The sequence below is a fragment of the Pinus tabuliformis genome, chromosome Q, assembly GCF_031772625.1.
Source record: "Pinus tabuliformis cultivar Carrire ecotype Pingquan chromosome Q, CPIR1, whole genome shotgun sequence".
Classification (NCBI taxonomy): Eukaryota; Viridiplantae; Streptophyta; class Pinopsida; order Pinales; family Pinaceae; genus Pinus; species Pinus tabuliformis.
In genome coordinates, this window is record NC_142296.1 from 146,584,807 (window position 1) to 146,612,369 (window position 27,563).

General features: G+C 36.8%; 1 pseudogene; it reads right to left on the minus strand.

Moving 5' to 3' along the window:
- LOC149218671 (serine/threonine-protein kinase STY13-like) lies at positions 1–27,563 on the minus strand (annotated as a pseudogene).

Here is a 27,563-nt window from a genome sequence, read left to right on the forward strand (position 1 = left end):
TTATTTTTGAAAACCACTAAAAAAACCATATAAACCCTCCCAACGGTACGTTCTAGTTTCTGGGGTCACGCGCTTCGTCTGCACTTCAATTCTAGTTACCCCAAAATCAACAATCTTGATAGAATTTTTTGTAGCTATGAGAAGATTACCAAACTTGAGATCCCTGTGAATAAACAAAATATTCAACAAATACTCCATGCCCCTTGCCACATCCAATGCCTGCTTCACTACTAATTTGAAAGGCACTTGGTGGTTCTGTCTCCTGCTAATTTCAAAGGCACTCATCAATTCTATCTCTTTGCCAGAGACAGCCTCACAAAAGCCCCCTTGGCATACTCCAATACACAGAACCATAGGTTTCTTACAACCCCCTATGGATCTCACCACATTCTCAGGCATCAGGGTGGGCAACATCCTAGACTTTTTGTGTGAATTGTAGAGCCAAAATTTGGGCTTTCTCTATATTATCCTCCAGTCTCTCAAGGATATTCACTACAACATCCTCACAATCGTACACACCTTTATAAATTTTACCAAATGTCCCACGTGCATGTTAGGATATTTCGGCACATAGGAAATAGTTAAGTATAACTTGGTCCAGTTTGGAGTTAGGTAAAGTGTGTTTCTTTACATTAATAAATTGCCTGAAGTACTCGCGTTGGCTGAGGCTGTGGAATGTTTCCTTATTTGAGGGTTTTAACCATATGAAGAATACTGTTGTATTGATCTGTGCTCTATTTATGAGAGATGTCCGTTGGTTTTCTATCTGAGGAACTCACCCTGTAAATTCCTACATGGTATCAGAGCTATTTGAGGACTGCATTTGTTGGTGATCCAAATCCGAAGTCGGTACAACTGCATCTGACTCTTGTTTACTATATGTAGGGTTTCTGACCACTTTCAGGTTGAGATGAATGCTCTATTATGTTAAGAGCATCTGTTCGAATGAGGAACCCCTTTCATTTCACATGATAAGGTTTCTGGTAGCCATAACTACATCATTTTTAAGATGTAGAGGTATACAATCTTTATTTGTAGTTTTAGTTATTTATCTCTTTGTTTATTTTAGTTTATTTATCTCTCTTTTTTTATTACCAGATATATACCTTTCATTTCTACGTATGCTCTTTTCCCCGCAACTCTGTGTGATCTGGGCAAATTAGAAACAGAAAGGAATGGTTTTTCTCATCCGTATGCTCTTTTCTGTCGCGCCTTAGTGTGATCTCGGAAAATTAGAAACATTGAGGAAAATATTTAGTTTCCAGTCAAATCTTACTTCAAGCCATAAGGTTTGGTTTTTTTTGCATGTCCCCTTTGGCTTGTGTGGTTTCTTGTTTTGCAGGAAAAAAATGGATTTTTCAAGTAAGCACACACTCCAAAGCTTCAGTGACTAAAAAAAAAAAAACCCTTTCCTCTTTTCCAAAAATTACTAACATTTTAAACTAGTTCACTTGGTCAAAAGTTACTTTATGAGAATAAAGGTCCTGGGTTGAAGTCTTTCCTTTTGTTGAGTTACTTTTTCAAAAAGCACATGTAGCTTATGTTTTAAAGTCACTTTATGTAAAAGTGTTATCACCCATTATAAAATGTGATTCACTTATAATTCTAAAGTCTCTTTATCTTTTATGTAAGTTACAATTTAGTGGGTAGCTCATAAAGTACCATATATGGAAGACCTGACACCATATTTTCTATACATAGATTTTGAAGGGAGAGATAGTTTAAGTGAAAACCTCCTAGCTTTATACAAACATTCTCTAACCTTGTATGTCAGCTTAAGAAATCCCTTTATGGTCTCAAGCAAGCCCCTCGATCTTGGTATTCCAAAATGGATAGCTTTCTTTTAGATATTGGCTTTTCTAGGTGTCATTCTGACAATACTATCTACACCAAGAAAGTGGGTAAGTCTCTTATCATTCTTGTTCTTTATGTTGATGATCTTACCCTTACTGGTAGTGATCCCAACCTTATAAACCATGTGAAGCCCAACCTTAAAAAGTAGTTTGAAATGACAGATTTAGGACACTTGCATTATTTTCTTGGTCTTCAAGTCTTTCAATCTGAGGAAGGTATTTCCCTTTCCCAGTCCAAGTATGCATGTGATCATCTACACCACTTTCACATGGAACACTGTAAGACATCCCCTTCTCCCTTTCATTCTGGAGCCAAACTTTCAGTCACTTGTACTTCCCCTGAAGTTGATGCTACCTTATACATCATCTTGTAGGAAAAATTTTGTATCTAACCCATACCCATCCTAACCTTTCCTTTCATGTTGGCCTTATTTCTCGGTTTATGCAAAACCCACATGAAATTCATTAGAAAGAAGCTAAAAGAATACTTCATTATGTTCGAGGTACAGTTCAGTTTTGGGTTCATTGTAGTGCAGAAGCATCTCCTCTATTGGTTGGTTTCACTGATTCCGATTGGGCTAGTGACCCTGATGATCAGAAGTCTACTGCAGGTTATGTCTTCACTCTTGGTTCTGGACCTATTACATGGGCTTGCAAGAAACAAAGTGCCATTTCTCTTTCTTCATTAGAAGTAGAGTATCGTGGCGACATAGAAGCTAGTAAGGAAGTCATATGGCTTCGTCAGATCCTATAAGAGTTTGGCTTTCAGCAGCAGCATCCGACTACACTTTGGTGTGATAATCAAAGTGCCATTAAAGTATGCAAAGATCCAGTCCAACATCAATGAAAAAAACACATTGAACTACACATGCACTTCATCAGAAAGCTCATTCATGACCATGTTCTTGAAGTGCAATATTGTTCAACTGATGATCAAGTTGCAGACATCTTTACAAAGGCTCTCATAGAGGCAAAGTTTACTAAACTTCAATTTATGGTTGGAGTTCAAGACGTTGTCACTAAAGTGGGATAGGCTCTAATGCCTCCTTCCTTCTCCTATTGTGTCATATTTGTACATCCTTCAATCCTATCCCAAGTTGTTCTTAAGGGGGGATGTTAGGATATTTCAACACATAGGAAATAGTTAAGTATAACTTGGTCTAGTGTAGAGTTAGGTAAAGTGTGTTTCTTTACCATGTAATTTTGTAACTTACAATCTGACAGTCATGATATGTTCTAGACATGAAGTGATCCAACAGTTCATTCTCTCCTTGGTATTACCGACACTTGATCCATGGCTTAGCACCCGATTGGTCCCTGATCTCTATTTAAAGAGCATGGAGGGTCATTTGTAAGGTGACCATTCATGAGAGAATCTTATGTAAATTTTCTTTATTTTACATTAATAAATTGCCTGAAGTGACCGCATTGGCTCAGGCCATGGATTGTTTCCCTCTTTGAGGGTTTTAACCACATCAAGAATATTGGTGTATTGATCTATGATCTGTTTGTGAGCGGTGTCCATTGGTGTTCTATCTAATGAATTTACCCTGTAAATTCCTACAGTGCAAAAGGAGGACCACTGTTGATTTTTTTTAATTCAGTGGTCCACTCATCATATTCCCCAAGGCCATCAGTAGGGAACCTATCATCTATAAGCACTTGTGCAAGGCCATCTTCTCCAAGAGTATGAGTGGTTATGTTGTTATGGGCCACATTGTGGGCTATGTATCCTATAAAAAATAGAGATAATTATTAAAACATTTAAAATGAAAATGGGCGTGCCCTGGTCCATTCTAGATTCGAATCCGTGAAGCTTAACTAATTCTTTAAAATAACTTGAAGCAAGCCCTCTCAAGAGTTTAAAAGATGGTATGAGCACCTACGTTTGAGAGAGAGGGGAATTTTGAGTAATTTAGTTCTTCTACATAATATTAGTATGCATGTATCCAAACCCTCATGGAGGCATACCTACACCAAGGAAACAATATAGGATTAGGTTCTATATAAACCCTTGTAAGAACTAGAACGAGGAATGGAAACTATGCCATAAGGAATTTTCTTTTAGCAATTTAAACAACTAGACATGAGTAAAGGAGGACACCATACTTCCAGGTGAAATCCAACTACTAACCCACAATTACAACCCCCAAGGAAAGTGACAAGTGCTAAATATAAAAAAGGTGATCAGAATGGTACTGTTAAGCTAGAAGATGGAAGACTAGGCCTGGTGAATTGAAATCTTTCTAACTGTAGCCTGGATAATGAAATTTTCATGCACGAAAATGCGCTTGGTGATGAGCTGAGCACTGAACAATTTTTTTCCAACAAGCAGGTAAAACAAGAAAAGAGTACACTTTAGCGAAATCTGTAGCCATGGCTTACAATGATCAAAACGGTAAGTTGAGGTGGAAGACCAGGCCTGGTGAAGTGAAATTTCTCCAAGTGTAGCCTAGATAATGAAATTTCCGTGCAAGAAAATGCGCTTGGTGAAATTTCTATCCAAGTTAATAATTGTTCTGAAGGGTTAATTGTAATAAGGTTTTGAAAAATTACCTCATTAGTAGTCATGATGGCCATCTTTTGAAAAACTGAAATGATAACGTTTCTTTCTAGACGTTTCTTAATATTCATATTCGTAATTCTCTTTCCAATTTAGAGCTTTTTTTCTACCTGTTTCAATCCCTTCCCATATGATGAAGTAATTAGAACCTATGCTAGAAACCCCCTACCCGATCCCAAACTCATTATTGTGTTTCTTGTGACCTTACACATAGTATGTAACTCTCGCTCCTTTGTATTTTGATCAATTCTCAGTGGATTCCAAGGATTTTATACCTCTGGGTCGAGTGTATTGGTTCAAGAACCTGATCCCTCCCTAGAGTAAAAGCGACTATCCCATTTCATTAGCTGCACTGCGAATGCCACTTCTTGTCGTGTCCTTCCCTTATTAAAAATAAAGAACCAACACCTGAGTAAAGTCTCTAAAGGTCACCTTTCGACTGAGTAAAATCTTCCATGTCAGTTTATTAGGTCTCAAAACCATAGGAAGAAAAACCAAGGGCATAGTGGAAATTATCTATGCAATCTAAAGAAAGATTGAAGTTGCGAAAATAAAGCCCTTCAAGGAAAATTTACAATACCTACAAGCCGAATGACAAGGCTTATAAATTGTTGTGTAAATGACCTTAGAACAAAAATTAGAACCCTCACAAGGCACAAGATGAATCACACAAAGTCTCAGTGAATCTTAAAAAAAACATGCACAGGTACATTGTCTTTTGAATGTGGAAGGAACTCCTTGGATGTTGAAGGTTAGACTACGCAAATCTCTCAAGAAGTATAGCAAGAACCTTCAACAATCTGGAAGATGACGACCAACCTGGACTGCCCCTCCTCCTGTCACTGCTTCGACTCTGTGGAACTTTGCCCAGTTGAGGGCTTCAAAGTGCGGAGGGTGGAGGGTGGATTTTAGCAGATGGGAGTTAGGAGGCTGGTTCGAAGAGGCGTTAGGTAGAGGCATCGCGACCTCCACTCAACTTGTGCCACATGTCATATTTTTATTTTCCTGAAGGAGAAAAATGGGAACTTTTGATTGGTCGGGTGAACAGTGTTTTCCCATCCCAATCTAGCAAAGAAAGTGCCTATCAATGTAATTAATATATATAAATGACATAGTCTAATTTATATATGAAATGGCTTTTTCACTAAAATTTGGTGATACAATATTAATATTGTGATTTTTTGTTGTTTAAAATACATTTTTGAATGTATAAATGGATTCAACACTAGGAAGAGCACTTAGTTATAGAGGCAATCTCAAGTAAGATTGTGATTTTTTGTTGTTTAAAATACATTTTTGAACATATAAATGGATTTAACACCTTGAAAAAACTTTGGGGCATTAGCAACTTAAACTCAAATTTTTAATAATCACTACCAAATTTTGATTAAAATTAACTAGAAAAATGCTCTAAAAAGGCAATTTGTCTATAATTTCTAAGCCCATATAAATTAAAATATAAATTTTGTTAGCCGAAAGTGTCTTATTTGAGTTTCAATTAGATGAAGCTAACTTGACTTTTTATGAACAAGATTAAATTTGAGGTGAATATGCCCCGAATATACTTGGTCCAAGTCGTATATCTACAATTCTACTGCAAGGGAGTGTGGAGCCTTGTTACCAAAACCAAGACAGTAAACACCGTTCCTGGGAAAAGACGCACAAGAAACACAACAGCACGGAAACTCTGTTTTCTACTGCAGTTTTTGTTAACAAGAGATAAACTGAGGGCTAAATCTGATATTAATGCAAAAGTTTCATTCCATGGCATTCGATTGTCTTGTAACAACAAATTTTCATTAAACCACTACCCAATGGAGGATCAGATCAAGAATTCCCTGCAGTGAAAATAAAATCTATGGGTTCAGTTTATCAGGTCTCGAGGAAGCATATATTTTATTGTGAACAAATAAAATGTATTTTTCCATGAGTTCTAGCTCAGTTCGTTGTAATTCCTTCGTTTAGAGTTCGTTCTCAGCTATGTTTTTTTGCTCTTTGCATATATTTATTTAATACTCTAGAGGAGTATGACACGTGGCCAGAAAGTTGATTTTAATGTATCATTTTACTACATGTCTTATTTTACATTTCTGTTTCTCACTGGCCTTGGACGAGAAAGCGGTCTATTAAGCGTGAACTGTTGAAATATTAATTTCACCTGCCGTACGGGAGCATTAAACGGCAACACAAAACCATTCCCGAAAACCACCTATCTTTATCGCACCGTTTTTCCTTGGAGCCCTCCGAACACATTCACATGCTGCCACGCGTCTGTTGTACGAACCCAAAACTGCTTTCCCCGGACATTAAAATTCGTTCGGTTTGCTGGAGGTTGGCGTGCGAACCACGTAGGATCGGCTCAGCGATTTGATCGCGTGATCTCAGCCGTCAACTTTCCGAAGATGCATATCGCCTGCGTCAAATCATTTTTTGCGTGCAGTGTTTGGTTTTCCCGTTGACCGCCGAGAAGGGAATTCAATGGTTTTTAATGGTTGGTCGTAGTGTTTGTTGGAGGCCATTTAATATGGTTATGGGTCACGTTATTTTTTATATGTTTTTATATATCACTATGTAAGCCTACGTGCAGTAAGAGTTATGTAGTTTTTTTTTATGTGCGGTAGTTTTTTTTAGAGTGTAGTAATTTGTATGTGATGGCGGCGTAGTGTTGTAACATGCGTCGACCATTTTTTTTTGTAATATGAGAGCTTTGGGGGAGCGAAAGAAGTGTGTGCACAGCAGTGCATGAAAAAGAGCAGCATAGAATTTTTTTTATGTGATTGGCCATCATAAAAAGGAAGGAACAGCGAAGTGAATGCATAGTGGTGCATAAAGAAAAATGGTTGAATATGTTGTAAAATTTTGTGTGGCATTTTTGTAAAACAGAGGTGTAAGAAAAACCATGTGTGGTTTTGCACAGCAGTGCATAAAGAAAATGGTGGAGCGCATTTGTATGCATATGTAAATTTTGTTTTACAGCAGTAAAGTGTTTTTCACTGCAGTGAATGTAAAAGGGGTTTTACAGCAGTAAACCCAGCACAGTAATTTCTCAGGTGAAAACAGAGTTTTGGGTGAATGTAATTTTTGGTAAATCCCTCTGAGTGAAAGAGGATGAATGTTGTTTTAGAAATCTTGTTTTAATGAATAGAAATATTTTATGGCTGTGTAATACTCTGTTATGAGTAATTTCTTTTAAAAGGCTTCCCTGTGCAAAAGATCCTGGAACATTGGAACAGTGGAAACAGAGCATTGGCTCTGTGGTGTTTGTTTGTCTGGTTTTGGTATTTCCCCATTGAAAAATACCCAACAGTGGTATCAGAGCTGGTCCAGGCTCTTTGATGGTGACAGAGCTAGTCCAGGCTCTTTGAAGACTCAAAGAAGCTGAAGGAAGGTGTGGTTGCAGCAGTCAAACTTCTCCAGCAGTGTGAAGACTCAGCCAAAAGAGTTAAGGTATTTTTCAAAGCTTTCCTTTCTGTTACTGTTAAGAGAACAGTCAATGATTTAAAAGAAAACACAGTCAAGTATTTAAAGCCTAGATAAGAATGGCGAGGTCAAAGAAGAAAGCCTCCAAGCCTGCTAAAAATGTGTCTCCCTCCTCTACTAAATTAGAAGGCAATCTGTTTGAAAGCATTGTATTTGAGGTTCCAAAGTTTGATGGAAACTTTGATGTATGGGAAATAATGATGAGGGCTTTCCTAATGTCTGAGGGGATTGAAGTCTGGGAGTCAGTGATTGATGACAACAAGATGGATAAAGAATCCATGGAGTATGATGCACAAGCAGCAAAGACTATCTTGGATGGTCTCCCTGATTCAGTGAAGAGGAACCTTGGAAAATATACATCAGCAAAGGATATATGGGACAGACTGCATGACCTTCATGCAAAGGGAGCACTGACCATGACAATGAGTCAAGAAGAACCCATCATAGAAGCTGAGAATGAAAAGCTTGACCTCATCAAGCTTCAAGTAAAAGAAAGAGATGAAGAGCTTGCCAAGGTTAAGAAGGAGCTTGATCAATGCAAGAGGAAGCATCATGAAGAAGTCATGTCTATGACAAATCAGTTGAACAGAGCAAAGAAGCAGGAAGACGCCTTGTCAAGTCAACTTGAACAAAGGCACAAGATAGTGAACAAACTTGTAGAAGAGATTGGACAGTACAAGGTAGAGGTCACCTCCCTTAAGTCTGAACTACAAGAAGCCAGGAAGCAGGCACAAGGAGCTGAAAAGAAAATGGAGAGCAGTCAAGCAGAAATCTCCAAAATGAAGACAAACATCATCTCTCTTAAAATAGTAGCAGCTGAAGCTACTCGTAGCAAGGAAGAAACTGAGGGACAACTAGCAAAGAAAAATAATGAATGTGAAAAGTTAGAAGAAGAGATTGTCCTCCTCAGGAAGAAGGTTGAAGGGATGAACAAAATGATGAAGAGCTCTCAAGCTTTGGATGACATGCTCAGCTATCACAGATCTCCATCTGATAAATCAGGACTTGGGTATGTAGGTGAACCCTCAAACAAGGATGAGGATGCTTTAAGCAAAGGAGATGTGAAGAAGCCAGAAAGAAGGTATGATGCTCCTAGTTCCAGCAAAGGCAAGGAGAAAAATGAAGGCAGCAATAGAAGAAATCGAGCTCCAAGAAGAAATGTAGCTGATGTCAAAGAGGCAAGAGGCAATGGTAATAATCAAAGGATCTCAAGGCAGCAAGAATTCAGAAGTACATCAATGAAACCTCCGTCTCCCAGGTACCAAAGTTCATTTTATGGTTATTGTTATGCTTGCTCAAACTTTGGTCATATGGCAAAAGACTGTAGAGCATTTCATGGAGATAGATGTTGTGGTCCCCGACAATCTCCAACAAATAATTTTACAAGAAGAAATCATGAAATGTCATTCATGAAAAATGTTGAATGTTTCAAGTGTCATAACATTGGGCATATGGCACGTGACTGTAACTTAATATGGGCTCCTATGCAAGCTAGACCCATGCAAAAGAAGAAAGTTAAAGGGGAGCTTGTAGTTTTTTATTTGCTGAACTGTATTAACAGTCATTTGTTGATGGAGGATGTATTGCAGCGCAGCAGTTGCAAATGAAATCTTTGTTAATCCCTCTGAAAGGTAATATGCAGTAGTGATGAAATCAACAATGTTTTTGCTTTGTTTTTATGCAATATGCACAGAAATGCATAAGGAAGAAAAGATGCCAGCGCTGAAATGTAAAGAGCAGCAGCGAGATAAGAGAAAAAAAATGCAAAGCATGGAGACCCTCACAGCAGTGGGAAGATAGAACATAAAACAGCAGTTTTTGAATTTTTTTTGTTATGGAGCACATGCAAAGAAATGCATAAAGAAAAACAGGGACAGCATAGTTTTAAAGCACATGGATGAATGAGAATGTGTATGGCAGCAGAAAAACGAAAGGAATTGCACAGTAGTGCATTGTATAAAATGAATGAAGCTGAAGATCGTGTGAAGCAAGGGTGCATAAGAAATGGCAGCAGCCCGTGTTAATTTTTTTTCGTGGAGAATGAAGTGCCAAGTGTATGTGCACATAGCAGTGCGAATTGCAGCAACAACACAACAGCAAGTGTATGGACAGCAGCAGCTTAAAGAAAATTTTTCACATCGTGAAGAAGGAGAAGCACACAACAATGCAAACAAGAAAGATGCAACAGCATTAAAGTTTTGTTGAAGAAATGAGATGTAATGGACAGCAGCACATGCAAAAGAAATTTTCCTTACAGCAGTAAAGGTAAATGTAATGAATTTGTTGTTCATTGAATTGAAATGCAACATATGCAACAGCAGTGAGTGTAAGAAATGTTTACACACAACAGTGTAAATTTGTAAGTTGGGACAGTGTAATTGTTCCAGAAAAGACAGAGTATTTTGTCTTTGAAGAATGCACAGCAATGCAGAGTTTGTAAAGAAATGTAAGAGCAGTGCAGGTGTAAACGCAGTAGCGTGGAGCAGACACAGCAGTGTGGGGTAGATGCAGCAAAGAAGATGGCACAACAGTGCAGCAGAGAATATGCATCAGCATAAAAGAACATTGTAATGAGTTTGCACACACAGCAGTGCAATGATTGTTTGTTTTGGAACTGCATTTGAAGCAGTCATTTGGTGAAACCCTCTATCAAGAGGATGATGCTTTTCAGCATAGTCATTAGTAAATCCCTCTGTTAAGAGGAAGATGTTTTTTTATAACAGGTGAATCCCTCTGTCATGAGGAAGGTGCTCTTAAGCACAGTTACATGGTGAATCCCTCTGTCATGAGGAAGGTGCTCTTCAGCACATTGTAATGGTGAATCCCTCTGTCATGAGGAAGGTGCTCTTAAGCACAGTTTCAGGTTAATCCCTCTATCAAGAGGAAGACAACTTTGTTTGTTTGTGAACTGCATCAGAAGCAGTTGGTGAATCCCTCTATGTGAGGAAGATGTTATTGCAACAGCAGTTGGTGAATCCCTCTACGAGAGGAAGTGTTTGGGTATGACTGAATGCCCAGCAGCTGAAATTAAAGGGGAGTGTTGAAATATTAATTTCACCTGCCGTACGGGAGCATTAAACGGCAACACAAAACCATTCCCGAAAACCACCTATCTTTATCGCACCGCCTTTTGGCAAAGGCTGTTTTTCCTTGGAGCCCTCCGAACACATTCACATGCTGCCACGCGTCTGCTGTACGAACCCAAAACTGCTTTCCCCGGACATTAAAGTTCGTTCGGTTTGCTGGAGGTTGGCGTGCGAACCACGTAGGATCGGCTCAGCGATTTGATCGCGTGATCTCAGCCGTCAACTTTCCGAAGATGCATATCGCCTGCGTCAAATCATTTTTTGCGTGCAGTGTTTGGTTTTCCCGTTGACCGCCGAGAAGGGAATTCAATGGTTTTTAATGGTTGGTCGTAGTGTTTGTTGGAGGCCATTTAATATGGTTATGGGTCACGTTATTTTTTATATGTTTTTATATATCACTATGTAAGCCTACGTGCAGTAAGAGTTATGTAGTTTTTTTCATGTGCGGTAGTTTTTTTTAGAGTGTAGTATTTTGTATGTGATGGCGACGTAGTGTTGTAACATGCGTCGACCATTTTGTTTTGTAATATGAGAGCTTTGGGGGAGCGAAAGAAGTGTGTGCACAGCAGTGCATGAAAAAGAACAGCATAGAATTTTTTTTATGTGATTGGCCATCATAAAAAGGAAGGAACAACGAAGTGAATGCATAGTGGTGCATAAAGAAAAATGGTTGAATATGTTGTAAAATTTTGTGTGGCATTTTTGTAAAACAGAGGTGTAAGAAAAACCATGTGTGGTTTTGCACCGCAGTGCATAAAGAAAATGGTGGAGCGCATTTGTATGCATATGTAAATTTTGTTTTACAGCAGTAAAGTGTTTTTCACCGCAGTGAATGTAAAAGGGGTTTTACATCAGTAAACCCAGCACAGTAATTTCTCAGGTGAAAATAGAGTTTTGAGTGAATGTAATTTTTGTAAATCCCTCTGAGTGAAAAAGGATGAATGTTGTTTTAGAAATCTTGTTTTAATGAATAGAAATATTTTATGGCTGTGTAATACTCTGTTATGAGTAATTTCTTTTAAAAGGCTTCCCTGTGCAAAAGATCCTGGAACATTGGAACAGTGGAAACAGAGCATTGGCTCTGTGGTGTTTGTTTGTCTGGTTTTGGTATTTCCCCATTGAAAAATACCCAACATGAACATCCGATATCTTATATCTAAGATAGTGAAAAGTATTTTCCTTTCCTTAATAATTTATCAAGGATCCCTCGATTTAATGTATATTGGTAAAAATCATAACTTAAACATAATTTCATATATGGTTTAATAAGTGTACATTTAATTACAGATTCTACTTATTGTTTCCTTCCCAATGGTATAAACATAATTCTATACCTGGTTTAAGAAGTGTAGATTCGATTACAAATGGTATATATGGTTTCCTTTCCAACGATATATCTTATTCTTGGGTGACATATATATATACAATTCTTTGAAATTTCCATACACAAACAATAATTAGCAAAAGGCATAAGAAACAATAATTGGCCTGAGAAATATATACCTAATGGTCAATTTGCTAAGCATCAATAATTAGCAATAATTGGCAAGAGAGCAATAATTGGCCAGAGAAATATATACCTAATGGTCAATTTGCTAAGCATCAGTATGGATATGTGATAAACGGTACTCAAATTATTTAGTCTTTTAATTAAATTTGGTTGTAAATCTATTAAAAACTAAATTGAAAATTAAAACTAAATTTGTGTTTTTCATAATTTTGTTGTTTTTTTTCTCTCCTCATTTCTTGACTGCGAACTTTCCAAACTACATTTCTCATACCGTTGTTTGTTGTCGTTTCTAGTTTCATTTCTTGTTTCTTGTAACATAGGTGTGGAGGGACCGAAAAAAAATATTATAGGTAATTTTTTAAAATATAATTGGGTAGGGAGAGAGGGTTATCTTGACAGACAGGTGGCCAATTCATTTGATGGCTTTCGCTTCAGATCTTTGTGCTTCGCTTCCACTTCAGATCTTCGTGATGCTTGTTCATGTTGGGGCACAACACTTCAGAAGACATGAAACAGAGGACCGCTTTCATGGAACGGGGTGGTAGATTAATTATGATCGGAAATGGGATCCATTGTTCGCTATTTCTAATCTATTTTTCCTAGATCTATGTTTTTCCTAAACAAAAAAATTCCAAAAATGGAAATTTTGAGCAGATAGAAAGTTGAAGAGAATGATTGTGGAGTGATGGCGATTAGGAGGAAGAGGATTTTGTCCTTTTTCATCGTTTTCTTCTGCTTTGAATCTCCCTCATAGGGGTAGTTTCTATTTGATTTTTTCAAATGCGTCTCAGATCTGTTATTGGATGGGAAATGCTTTGCTGCGTATTTGTGGGCCAATGTGGGAGTTGTTGATCACGTGTTTGGGTGCCTGTGAATTACATATCTCTGCGTGGATGTCAGTTCATTTATCAGAATGAGGGAATTTGGTGGCATGCTTAGTGTTGTTTTATCATTTGTATATATTGAAGCCATGGTTACTTCTTGATCTTCTTTCAACTCCTGCCTTCGTCTTTCTTTGAAACCTCGATTAGGTAGCAGTCAATGGAAAGCAAAAGGCCGAAGATGTTGTCACATGGATATCACACAAACGGCCGAAGATGATATCACATTGATATCACTTAAATTGGAATGTTCTCCGAATGTAGCCAGCATTTTTTATTTAATTGGAAATTTTCCTATGCAAATACATAGTGGTTTTGGGACAGAATGAGAATTATACGATGCTTTTGGTGAATTCTTTTATTTTAAATTTGATAATTGTTTGAAGGATGGAAGTTGGTCATAGTTTCTGTAGAGTGTATCCAAACGTTAGACGTTTTTTATAGCCAAAAAAAATTATGTATCCAAACTTGGTCAATAATTAGCCGAAGGCATCTCTATATCAACCCCGTGTGATTTACCACTGTTGACCTTTTATATTTTTAATAAATGGACAGTAGCGATTATATTTGATTGAATATCCTTTGTCTGAGTGATCAGGTACCCTGGATTGACAACGCATCCAGGGTTACGCAGTGGTGGAAGGTTGAGCATTACATACCTGTTGCACTGGAAATTCTGTCACATAGTCGTTTCCACCGAGAAGGAACTCGACCAATCCCGCTATTATTGAAGCTTGGTGATTTATCTTAAAATAAGATAGTTATGATTGCATGAGGAGTTGGCTAAACTTAGAGAGTCGGTTAAATCAGTTAAATGAGTGTTGGGTGTTGAGTATTGGAGTGTTGAGTTAAGTCGAGTTAAGTGATAGACGACTTTAGTGTTTGGTTGATTGTGGTTGCATGTCAAGATATTTTAGCCAAGTCGCTAGCTGGAAAAGGATAAATACACTTCACCACGTTCATTGTAAGTATCATGTTTTGTGTGATCAACAGAAGATGCCGGTCATGTGATTTGTGTGTGAATTATTTGTTTTGTCTCGTCCGTCTTTGCAACAAATTGGTATCAGAGCGAGGTTACAAAGAGATATGGAAAACAGATTAGCAACCCTCCATGTGAGAGGAGAGAAATATTTTTTTCTCTGTGGCCAGTGCTATAACGCAACGCACCTTGTAAGTTATACACACGGCATTATAACGCATTAAGGCTCAGCAGAGAGCCGGGTTAATCATCCCTTTGGTCCTTGTCCATCTGGTTTTTGTAGCGTTAACGGACTAACGAAGAAGATAGTCAGCGTGGAACGTGTTAGCACGCCTTCCATCACCGCAACGGAAGCGTTAATAAACCAAACATACATTTCGTTTAATAAAGCAAACATACATTTGATTTTTATAAATTGTGAATTTCGTTCACGTGGTGCTATTCAAGTTTATGAGATTGCCTTTTTAAAAGGCCTTTTAATATATCAAAGGAGCCACGTAAAAAGAATGTGTTTTGAATTCCTGAAGGGTGTATTATAAAGCTTTTTGTTTTTTATATATAAATATTTTTTATAAAGATTTATTTTATATATAGAAAATAATTAAGAGATTTTCAAAGAGGGTGTTTTTTCAAAAGTTTTTTTAGGTTTTTTTCTATAAAATAAAAACTTAGGGTTTTCTTGAAAGGGGTATTTTTGAAAAAGTTTATTAAAGGAGAAATTTTTTTGAAGAGAAATTTTTGGAGAAAGATGGCTTTCTCAAATTTCTAAACCCAATTCCCACGGTTTATAGGGAAGGATTATGATGTGTGGGACATTAAGATGGCGACCACGTTGCAGGAACATGATGTCTAGGATTATGTCCATCTTGGGTTTTCAGAACGTAAGGATGAAGCAATATAATGAGCTCTCAATAATACAGAGAGGGAACAATGAAAGAATTACAAGAAGAAAAATGCACAAACATTGTAGCTTATCTAGTTGGAGTGGACAGAGCAGTGTTCCAGAAGATTATGATAACGTCGTGAGAAAAAGTAGCATGGGATACTTTGGTGACAAACTATAAAGGTATGGCCAAAGCCAATATTGTTAAGTTGCATGATACTAGGTGAGATTTTGGAAGTATGTAGATGAAGGAGAGAGATGACATCGATTCTTTCATGAATCAGGCCATAACTGTCATAAATCAGCTAAAGATTTATGGCAAAGAAATTAAAGATCAAACAGTGGTTGAGAAGGTCCCCAGCTATTTGTCTACCAAATTTGATGTTTTGATAACAACCATAGAAGAAGCCAAGGATTTGGCATCATTGGCAGTTGATGAGTTGATGGGATAACTTCTCTCACATGAGGCAAGGATAAACAGAAATAAGGATTCCACTTTAGAGACTGCTTTCAAAAGTCAAGTTTCTATTTCAAGAGACAAAGGTCGAGGTAGAAGTATAACGAGAGGCAGAGGATGAAGCAGAAGATATGGTGGTCAGAGAGATGGCCGAGAAGAGCATGAACATGAAAGTGGAAGTAACTACAGAAGCTTAAAAAATAATCAAATCGTTGACAAATCAAATGTGAGATGTTATTATTGCAATAAATTTGGTCACTATGCAAGTGATTGCAGAAAGAAAATAGTCGATCAAGGGAATCAGAGAGCTAATGTCACTACAGAGAGTACTAACTCCATGTTCCTAGCTTGCAATACCATGCATGAACCTTATGCTAGTGTGTGCTTGTTAGACAGTGGTTGGAGTAACCACATGAAAAGAAATAAGAATTTGGTTGCAAATTTCGATCAATCTGTGAAAACAGAGGTAAAGTTGGGGACTAACAAGGCTATGGAAGTAGATGGCAAAGGAGTGGTCAACATTCTAACCAAGTAGGGGGAGATGAAGACAATGTCAGAGTTATATTATGTTCCTAGTCTCAAACATAGTTTGATAAGTGTTGGTCAATTGACACAGAAAGGATACAAAGTTATTTTTTAAGGTCAAGAATGTGTTATATATAACAAGCCTCTAAGAAAGAAACTGATAGCAAAGGTGAAGATGATGAGGAACACACTGTTTCTTCTAGTTATGAATTACAATGATCAGGTCAGTTCTTTTACAGTTGCATGTTATGATTATTATTGGTTATGGCACTTTCGGTTTGGACACTTGCACTTTTCTGGTTTAATATTGTTACAACAGAAACAGAAGGTCAGAGGATTACCTCCCATCAAAGAACTTGCTAGTACTTGTCAGTGTTACATCTTTGGAAAGCAACACCTTGAAATTTTTCCAAAGGGAGTTGCATACCAAACAAAGAAACCTCTTGAGCTAGTTCATATATACTTGTGTGGACCTATGAGGACACAACCGATTGGTAGAAGTTGTTACTTACTCACTTTCATTGATGATTATAATAGAAAGACTTGGGTTTACTTCTTGAAGTAGAAGTCTGAAACTTTTGCAAAATTGAAGGAATTCAAAGCCTTAGTAGAGAACCAAAGTGATCGACATATCAAGGTATTGATGCCAGATCATGGTGGAGAATATGATTCAAAGGAATTCCATGATTACTACAAACAACATGGAATCAGAAGACAATTTAAAACCAGATACACACCACAACAGAATGGTGTAGTAAAGAGAAAGAACATGACAATTATGAACATTTCACTGGATACACAGACATTGATTTTTCATGAAGTTTTGGATGATAGGAAGAGCACTTCTAGTTTTATGTTCCATCTTGGTTCAGGTGTGATTTCATGGGCATCTAAGAAGCATCCCATTGTGACACTTTCGTTAGCGGAAGAAGAATATGTAGCAGAAACATCAACAACATGTCAAGCAGTTTGGTTAAGAAGAGTATCTTATGGACTCAAGTAGAAACAACAAGGATCAACAAAAATATATACTAGATATCACTTTATTAAAGAACTTGTGAGCAATGGAGAAGTTCACTTGAAGCCTTGTAAATCTAGTGATCAATTGGATGATATATTTACTAAGTCATTAGTAGAAGATGTGTTTGAGTTTCATAGAAGAAACTTGGGTGTTGTAAGCCTAGCTGGGACATAGACCAGCAAGCACGTTTGAGTTGTCATGAGTCATGTTTTAGCTTAGCGGTCGTGTTGTGGTCACCAACAACCCCCCCGCTTTGTTTAATATTAGCAATAACATCAAGCAAAGGGGGGACCCTGAACAAAAAATCCAAAAAATATTTTGTTAAAATTTTTGTATTTTTCTCCCTAAGGCTTAAATCGCATCACAAGGAAAGACTGAAGCATTATCCAAACGCGAAAATCAAAACTGCGAAAGAGCGACGCGAAGTTCATCGCGTCGCATGCATTCCAAGCGCTCTTAAAAAGAAGATCTTCAAGAAACGCCGATCGCCGATATGCGACATCACCCATCGCAAACGTCGCACTAAGCAGCATAAACCATTGAATGAAATCTGCGATCTGCGATGTCAGCGATCTGCGATATCGGTGAACCGTGACCAGCGATCTGTGATATGCGATCTGCGATATGACCCAAGATTAAGCGCACGCCCTAAAGGAAATTAATGACCGCATGCTTGAGTATCCAGAAATGATTGCATCGCATTCTTCGAAGAGTCAAGTCATGATGAATGTCAGGATTATGCATTCATTAGAATTTAATGCTTTCATGTCAATCTTTTCATTTCTCTTCTTCTTTGCGTAGACTGCAAGACACGCAACTGATATAAATCTATATGCAGGAAACATCTAAGGAAAAGGGGAAAGCGCCAATCAGATAACAGAGAGAAGATGCCTCCGCAAATGGATGCCGCATGCAGCAGGACCGCGGATTTCAGACTATCAGCCAACCGGCACTGATGAAATTAGACTATCCAAGACTCAGAGTCAAAGGCGCACAAAAGCAGCGTGTTCACAAAAGATCCTGAAGCTCAGACTTGGTAAAGCAGAGAAAGAAGCGCAAGAGAAGGAAGACGCTCCAGAAAAGCCTGGAACCAAGAACGGAAACAATTCTCGAAACAGGGGATTGTCCATACAGCGCGACTCCTAACTCACTCAGTCATTCGCACGACCAGAAACCAAAATAGCAACAGCAAAATCAGTTCGAGAAGAACCTGGGTTGTGCTAAGTATATACGCAGCGAATACACCCAGCTAGAGAAAGGTTTTCGAAAATATCTTCTGGTCTGTCAGAAGGAGGTGCCAGCTCTTGTTATTTCCACTTTTATCTCCCGAGCGAAAGAAGAAGGCAGCCAGCCGACTCTTCCCAGGCAAACGTTGCACTGTTTACAGCACTAAAGAGAATATACAGAAACGGTCAGAAATTAGATTTAATTTTTAGAAATAAATTTGCTTTTAGTAAAGGGTGGTCATTTGAAGCCGTTTCCCTAAATTCGTGTAATTAAGATTAATTAGTTAGTAGTATTTAACCCTTCTCACGGCATTTGGAGAAGGGTCCGGAAATCTGTCAAAAAACTTGTCCTCAGAACATGCACTTCTGCACCCTCAGAGGAGGTTTTTGATGAATGGATGGATCGGGATTTATTTATGTTTGCATTTTAATGTCTGTTACCGATGTTGCACTTTTGTACTCTTAGCAGATATTAGAACAAGTAGAAATAAATCATTATTGCTTGAAGCTTATTAGTGAAGTCAGTCATAAATGGTACTTTTATCTCTTGACTAAATTCTGCTAGTATTCCTAAAGTGATATGCAGCTGAGTTCTTTATATGTTACTGTATGAATGTGTGTATTACCATTTGGCACTTCTGTACGGTGGAGTCATTTATTTATGTTTGACATATGAATAACTAATTATGCAATATGCTGTTCACAACTGTTCTGCCTAACTTCTTATGTAGAATGGTTTATCTTTATTAATTTATATTCTGATAATAGCTGAATGATCTTTATTACCAGCTGTTGTTTGAAATCTTTCTAGATCGCATAACAAAAGAAAACACCCCGGGTTAGCGTAGATTAGATGTATTGTTTTTCTTCATTAGATTACATTAGTATAGAGTTAGTTTAGCAGTTAGAATTAAGACTAGCTTAGAAAAACCTTTAGATCAATACCATCAAACTCTACACACACACGCACACCCTTCACACTGGGAAACTGGTCCCATTACCCCCAGTCGGACCCGCTACTCCAAACGGGCAAGGAGCCGCCAACCAGGTTCCGGACTGGGTGGGTATCCCCCTTGTTGTCGACCCGATTTCGGGGCCCTCAACAGGTCGTAATTAAGGATGAGTGTTAAAATAAGATAATTACTCTTGCATGAGGAGTTGTCTAAACTTAGAGAGTCAGTTAAGTGAGTGATGAGTGTTGAGTCAAGTCGGGTTAAGTGATAGACAATTTTTAGTGTGTGGTTGCATGTCAAGATATTTTAGGAAAGTCGCAAGTTGTAAAAGGATAAATACCCTTCACCAGGTTCATTGTAAGTATCATGTTTTGTGTGATTAATAAAAGAGCCGCACCTCATGTGAATTGTGTGTGAATTATTTGTTTTGTCTCCTTTTCCTTTCCAACAATTTAGGCCAAATTCTTGTGTTTGGCCCATGTTAGCTTCTTTCCTGGAAACAAAACACATTCTCCACTTCGAAATAAACACATTAGTTATAGGAAAAAGAAAACCATAAAATAAGTTCGTCTTGAACAAACTGTATTCCCATGAACCCAGATGTATATCTGAGACTTTGAATGATCCCAATATATAGTAGGCCCATCAATATATGAAACCGTGAATGAACTCTATTTATTTCACCAAAATTGAATTCAAAACTTTGAATAAAAAAAGTATATACCATACCTGTATCCAAAATGCCAATTATGGACTCTTTAGTAATATTATAAGAAGGTGCCACGAAGCTGGATTCAAATTGTAGGAAGTCCCTGGAACACATGGTGCGCTGCTTGAGCACTGGATGAGGGAAAACTGATACGACCCCAAGATTTTCTCATCGAACCAATCAGAACCATCAAGTACACTCTCACATTAAAACATATTCTTTAATATCTTTCCAATCCATTAACAATATAAAATGAGGCCTGAATTTAATCATATACCAAAATAGCAGTTGCTTTCTCTTTGGAAATAACTATAGAGAAGCCTTACATACTGCAAGTTAGAGCTTGTTTAGAAAATACATAACTTGTGAAATTACTACCTTCTTATCATAACCATTGATCTTGTAGCCCATAGTGTTATAAGTAAAGTGATAACCAACAACAAATTATTGGGAGTCATCGCTCAGATTGTAGCAGTTACGGGTCCTTACGTAATTGAAGTGGAGGAACGGTTATTTAAATGAATACCAGTACTAGATATTCAAGCAGAAGTTATGAAGTCAAATTTTTATATCAATTGGTGTTGAGGGTTTAAAGAAATGGATTTTAATGCATGAATTTTTTTCTGAGTCTAGTGTGCATAATTGGCCTTTGGATAGTTTCGTTTTATGAAGGTCAGAAGAAGTGCATGATACTAAAAAAAGATCTGAAATTATATAAAAGTGAAATACTTTGGTTTATAAAAATTGAAGTAAATTATATTAATTAAATTAAAATATTTAATTTAATCTTAATTTATAATAAAGAAATAGAAAGAGCTTAACTTAATTGTTAACAAAAAACAATTTTAATTTATCATAAACAATAAAATTTAAAAACAGGTTAATTTAATTCGGATAATATTTTATTTAATAAAATTGTAATTTTTTTAATCCAATTTTTTTAGAGGGTTATAATTCAATAAATTTGCAAATTAGAGTATGATTATGATTATATTAGATATATTATCGGATTTTACTTAGTATTTTGGATCTTGCGCTAATTTTGGCGAAAACACTTTGGATTTCTAGCTTGCTACGATGCAACCGGTGGAGGGTTTGTTGCGGAACCAAACCCTACTTCATCTAGCTCCTCTAGGGAGAGAATATCGAACATGAGAAGACGAGAAAATCGATGAGGAATTTTGGTACATCCACACTTATTATGAACTCCCTAATCAATTTAGCTAAAAAAGGCCACATAACTCCCTGTGTAACCTTCCTAGTCATCAACATAGGGAAAAAAAAAAAAACAAACAAACAAACAAATTAACTACAAGTTCTAAAGGTCAACATATTAACATTATACACAGATTACCATTATAGGTTATGTGTATATTAAAATAAAATAAAAAACTATATAAAATATGTTACAAATTTGTTACATGCAAATTTGATTACGTTAATGGACATATCATGCGACATTACTAATCCATACTTAATAAGATTAATGTTTGGCTTAGCTGTAAAGAAACCATGTAAACTTCTCGATCTAGTCCTTATCCCTTGACACTTGGCAAGGGTCTCGAACTTCGAAACACATCAACGATTGAGAGGGTAGATTCTTATCCAACGATGGAAATCGCTCAACTTTGGATCAAGGCAACTATTTTCCCTAACCCACTCTAAGAACCTCATTCCTCCAAAGTGATTTAGGGTTGGTGATCGCTCTCCACCAAGGCCTTGACAATGAATCTCCCAGGTTTGCTCAGTTGCAGAGGGGCATTAATGGCAGTCGTTTCTACAGAGGTCTACTCTAGCACTTAGTTTCTAAGGTAAGCATTGATTTACAGGTTGCGGTGCTAATCTCTTTTAATTAGTTGCTTTATGTTCGATTCTTCTCTATCTTGACTCACAGCCTGTCAAATATCCCAACTTGAGCTTGGACGGCCGCATTATTACTTAATTATCATAAACGTTACCCTTACCCAGGTAATAAGAGGAACTGGATAATAGAGGAACTCGGTTAGAATTTTTACTTGACCTCTACACGCTACTGTCTGACTATGAACTATTTATTGACAGGTGAAGTTTTTAGTCCACGATGCTATCAAAATATACATACAGGTATGCATTTGTAACAACATGGTTTGCATGCTTATTAATATCATGAACCCTTTGATTTCCTCCTCGCTATCTAACCGATGGTATTTTTCTTAAAGCAGGTATTCCATTATTCCTCGTCTATGTCATCACAGTTGAAGGATTTATAGTTTGGGTATAACTGGAGTCTATCTTCTCTGACAGGTACTGTACAGACCTGAATATACCTTTGGAAGACGATTTTCCTCTTCTTAGAGTTGGGAAATTAGAGGGTTTGGATATTGGGGTTTTAACCCAACATATTACAATAGATTATGTAGTCATGGTAAATAGACAGACTTACAATAAGAGCAATTTTATTGAATGAATCATTTTGGCGAATTTGAGGGTTTCATGTTCGTCGGAATAGTTTATATGGAAAGGACTATATCTAGTTTTTTTTAATGGAGTGAATGGTCGTGCTAGCAGTTCTTGTATTTTAATGCACTCTTTCTGCATAAGCGGCATGTTACTTGCATATTCCGTAATACCTGGCTAGCCGGATATAACACCAAGTTTAGTATCCCATTTCACAATATCTGACATTGTTGGTTAAATTATGTTTTATGACATTCTTTCTTTAATCCATCTCACTATATTCCCTTAATAATGATATTTCGGTATCTATAGTTTTCCTTTCAACAGTAAATATAAATTTCTGTACCATATCTTTTAACTGATTTATATAATTTATAAATATTGTATAAATTCAGAACTAAACGCTAGATGTGAAACCTTGTCATCTGTAAAAATATTGTACATTCATAAAACTTCTAGCCAATCTTATCTTATTGACATCTATTTAATAAATATAAAAGAGTTACTTATCTCTTTTCCTTGCCACTGCAATTACTTTAGTTTCTTTCTGAACTTAAGAAATCATTGCCTCAATCCTCCCAACCATGAGACCAAACTTCAGCTGCATCTCCCCTTGTGCAGTATTCACATAGAGGGTTGCACAATAGACTTGTAAGTATCTGGTCCTATCTAGACTTGGTTCAAGCTAGATGCAAAGGAATTTTGTTTGACCTATCAGCATAATTTCCATTATTCTCTCCTTCCCACCTGTGGTATCTCTACCCTCTTGGTGTTCCTTTTCCTTTTCTTTCAAAGGAGAGGTTAGGGGCAGGTAACTGCCTGACCATAACTAACTAAGCATCCTAATATGTGAAATATAGTCGGCAATATTTCCATGAACATTATTTTATTATTAAAAAATAACTTTACTATATAAATATAAAATTTAAAAGTTCATTAACATAGTTAAAACTTTTATTGTTGTAACTACAATCTTTTCAAGGGATATTACATCTTTCCCCCATGAAACCAAACATCATCTCGATGTTTATTCCCATCTGAACAAGCTAGGGTAAGCTTCTCTCATTAACTTTTCATCTTCCCAAGTAGCTTCCTATGGACTAAAGTGTCGCCATTGCACTTTAACTTGGGTGATAGCTCGCGTCCGCAGCGTGACTTCTCTCTAATCGAATATATGCAAAGGCTTGATTAAGAATTCACCGTCCGGTTCGACCTACACACCCAACAATAATTATATTATACTTTTGTCTATACTCGTATAAGAGTAGAATTATTCTAATCATGTAACATCATTTTCCAATCTACCTGTATATTTTTCCAACTGGTTATATGTTTAGGATCATATACATATTTCTTTAATACAGAAACATGGAGAACATTATGTACACGGATGTGACTTGGCAGTGCTAGCTGGTAAGCTACCAGTCCAACACGAGCTAAAATATGGAAGGGGCCATAAAAATGGGGTGTTATTTTAGCACAAATTCCCCATTGCAAAATACTTTTCTTGGGCCTAACCCAGACATATACGTGATCCCCAATATGAAATTCTTGATGTTTGCAATTCTTATCGGCATAGGTCTTATGTCAATCTTGAGCAGATTTTAGATTTACCCTTACCTTCTTCACTGCCTCTTCCATTTCTTTTAACATCTCCGGTCCTACCACATATTTATCCTTCGGGCCTCCCCAATTGATGGGTGTTCTGCACCTTCTCTTGTACAACATCTCAAAGGGACTCATTTTCAGAGATGCATGATAATTGTTGTTGTACGCGAATTCTATTAATTGTATGTAATCCTCCCATTTAGATGGTTGTTGCATTACATATATTCTCAACATATCTTCGATCACTTGATTTACTTGTTTCGTCTGTAAATCTGTTTGAGGGTGATAGGTTGTACTAAACTGTATATCTTTGATCACTTGATTTACTTGTTCCGTCTGTAAATCTATTTGAGGGTGATAGGTTGTACTAAACTGTATCTAAGTGCCTAAACCTACAAATAGAGCTTTCCAAAACGTGGATTTAAACTTTACATCTCAGTTAGAAATTATTACTTTCAGTATTCCATGCAATCTCAAAATCTCTTTCATAGATATGTTAGTCATTTGGATTGTTTTAAAAGTTGACTGAATAGGAATAAAATGGGTAGATTTCCTTAGTTTGTATACCACTACCATTATAGAGTCGTTTTGTCTCTTAGTCTTTGGTAAGCCAGTGACAAAGTCAATTGTAATAGTCTCCCATTTCCATTTTGGAATAGGTAATGGGTGAATTAGCCTCGCTGGATGTCAGTGCTCTGCTTTTACCTGTTGGCATTCCAAACTACGAGCCATGTAATTAGCCACCTTTTTCTTCATGCCTAGCCAGAAGTACTCTTTTTTTAAAACAATGATCATTTCTTTTATAACCAGGATGAGCTGCATAAGGAATTCTATGATATTCATCAAGAAACAATTGTTTAACATTGTTTTTTTTAGGCACATACATTCTTCCCCGATAAAATAATAAATTTACTTTATTTATTTCAAATCCTATTTGGTTTTCACTTCTATTCATAATTTGAGCTCGCAACCCCAAAAATTTGTACTCCGGATCTCTTTGATAAGCCTCTTGGTTATGTTCTTTAAATGTCACTTCTACCTTGCTAAATGAAAGTTCATAAACACAGTTTAATTTCATACTTAACGCATTCGCTACTTGATTTTATTTTCCTTTTAAATGCTTAATTTCAAAGTGAAATTCACTCAAAACGGCAACCCAACATGTTTGCTGAGAGTTTAAGGTAGGATGTTTAAAAAAATTAGTTAAACTGTGATAATCAATCATTAGCATAAATTTCTTCCCCGGTAAATAATGTCGCCACATTTTTAATGCATGGAGCACTCCGGTCAACTCCAAATCATAAGTTGAATATTTATTCTCATGCTCTTTCATTTTCTGAGATTCGTAAGCTATCACTTTGCCTTCTTACATTAGTACACCTCCCACACCTTCCTTGCAAGTGTAAGTGCAAACCAAAAATTATCTGTTCGGATCTGCAATGCTTAAAATAGGGTAGTAGTCAGTAAATGCTTCAATTGAACGAAACACTTTTGGCATTCAGCGGACCACTTAAATGTTTTTCCCTTTTTCTGCAGGGAGGTGATGGGGTATGCTACCTTTGAAAATCCTTTAACAAACCTCAGATAATATCTTGCTAACCCCATGAATGATCTGATATCAGCCACATTTTTCAGAATTGGTTATTCCATTATGGTTTTTATTTTCTCGGTGTCTACTCCAATTTCGTCTTTCGTTATGATATATCCCCAATATTGAATTTTTTTCTTTAAATAAATCACATTTACTGTACTTTGCATACAACTGATGTTCCCTTAAGGTCTGTAATACAATTCGTAAATGCTCTTTACCATAGTTTAGGAATATATTAGTATATTATCAATAAAGATCAATACAAACTTATCTAAATATTGATGAAAAATAATGTTCATAAGGCACATAAAAGTTGCAGGGGCATTGGTCAATCCAAAAGGTAAGACAACAAATTCATAATGCATATATCTAGTTGTTTTGTAAATGTCCTCATCTATTATTCTTATCTTATGGTAACCCGATCAAAGATCAATCTTAGAAAACACCTTAGCTCCCTTAACTTGATCAAACAACTCATCATTACGGGGTAGGGGTATTTATTTTTGGCTCTTAACTTATTTAATTGTCTATAATCAATACATAGTTGAAAGGTTCCATCTTTTTTCTTTACAAAAAGCACAGGAGCCCCCCAAGGTAATACGCTTGGGCGAATGTAATTTTTGTCTACTAATTCTTGTAATTTCATCTAAAGTTCTGTTAGTTCAGGTACCCTCATACTATAAGGTTCTCAGGATACTAGAGCATCCCTAGGAACTAGCCCAATGGTAAAGTATATATCTCGTTTTGGGGGCAGACCAGGAATTTCCTCCGGAAAACCATCAGGGAAATTACCTTAAATGCCACTTCTCCCACAGTTGATTCTTCTTGAATTTGTGCAACTTGATCACCTCCTTTGCATTAAGGACAATTTTTAACATAGTGTGGTCCCCCACATCCCCAAGACTGTACTGGGGGTCTGGCTGTGGATTCCATTTCTAGTTTATTTGGTTGGTCATTGGCTTTTGTTTCATTCGGCAATATCAACTTTTCCTGGCATTTTCCAATGTTCTTATTTGACTGATTTTTGTAGGATCCCTTAAAATTGGCAGGTCTGTTTACTTTTTCTCATGATGAAAACTTGGACCCCTTCTTCCTCCATCACCCACTTTCCTTGTTTATTGATAACATATACATGTCTTTCTTATGACTTCGTCCATGGTCTTTGGATTGTCAAACTCGAGTCATTCCTTCATAAATGCATGTAAGCTGCTAATAAATCGTTGAACCTTTTCATTTTCTTCTCTTATGTATGGGACATATCATAAGAGAGACGTAAATTTGGTTATAAACTCGTCCATTGTTAACTATCCTAGTTGAAGGTCATGAAACTCCTTTGCTTTTTCATCATAAAATATTTCAGTTAAGTATTTATCCTTAAAATGGTTCTGGAATTTCTCCTAGGTTAGATTTTGTTCATTAATGCCCTGCAAAATTTTTATCTCCTCCCACCAGAGAGTATCATTTCCTTGCAATTGATAGATTTCCAGTCAAGATTTCAGGATATGATCATATTCATACAATTGAAAATACTTAATCATGTTAATTAACTAGGCTTCAACAACCTCTTCTTACTCACCATCAAATCCTGGAGGCTTTATTTTATTAAACTATACTTGCAATTCAATCTTCTGTCTCCTATTCATTTTATGATCTGACACATTATCCTACTCTTCTTCCTAGTTTCCTTGATTACCCTCAGATTTTGGGTTGTCGCCTCCTATATCCTGTTGACCCGTCCCATTTTCATGTTCCAGAATAGGAATGGGTTGTTGCTGATTTTGACGATTAGATAAAATTTTCAT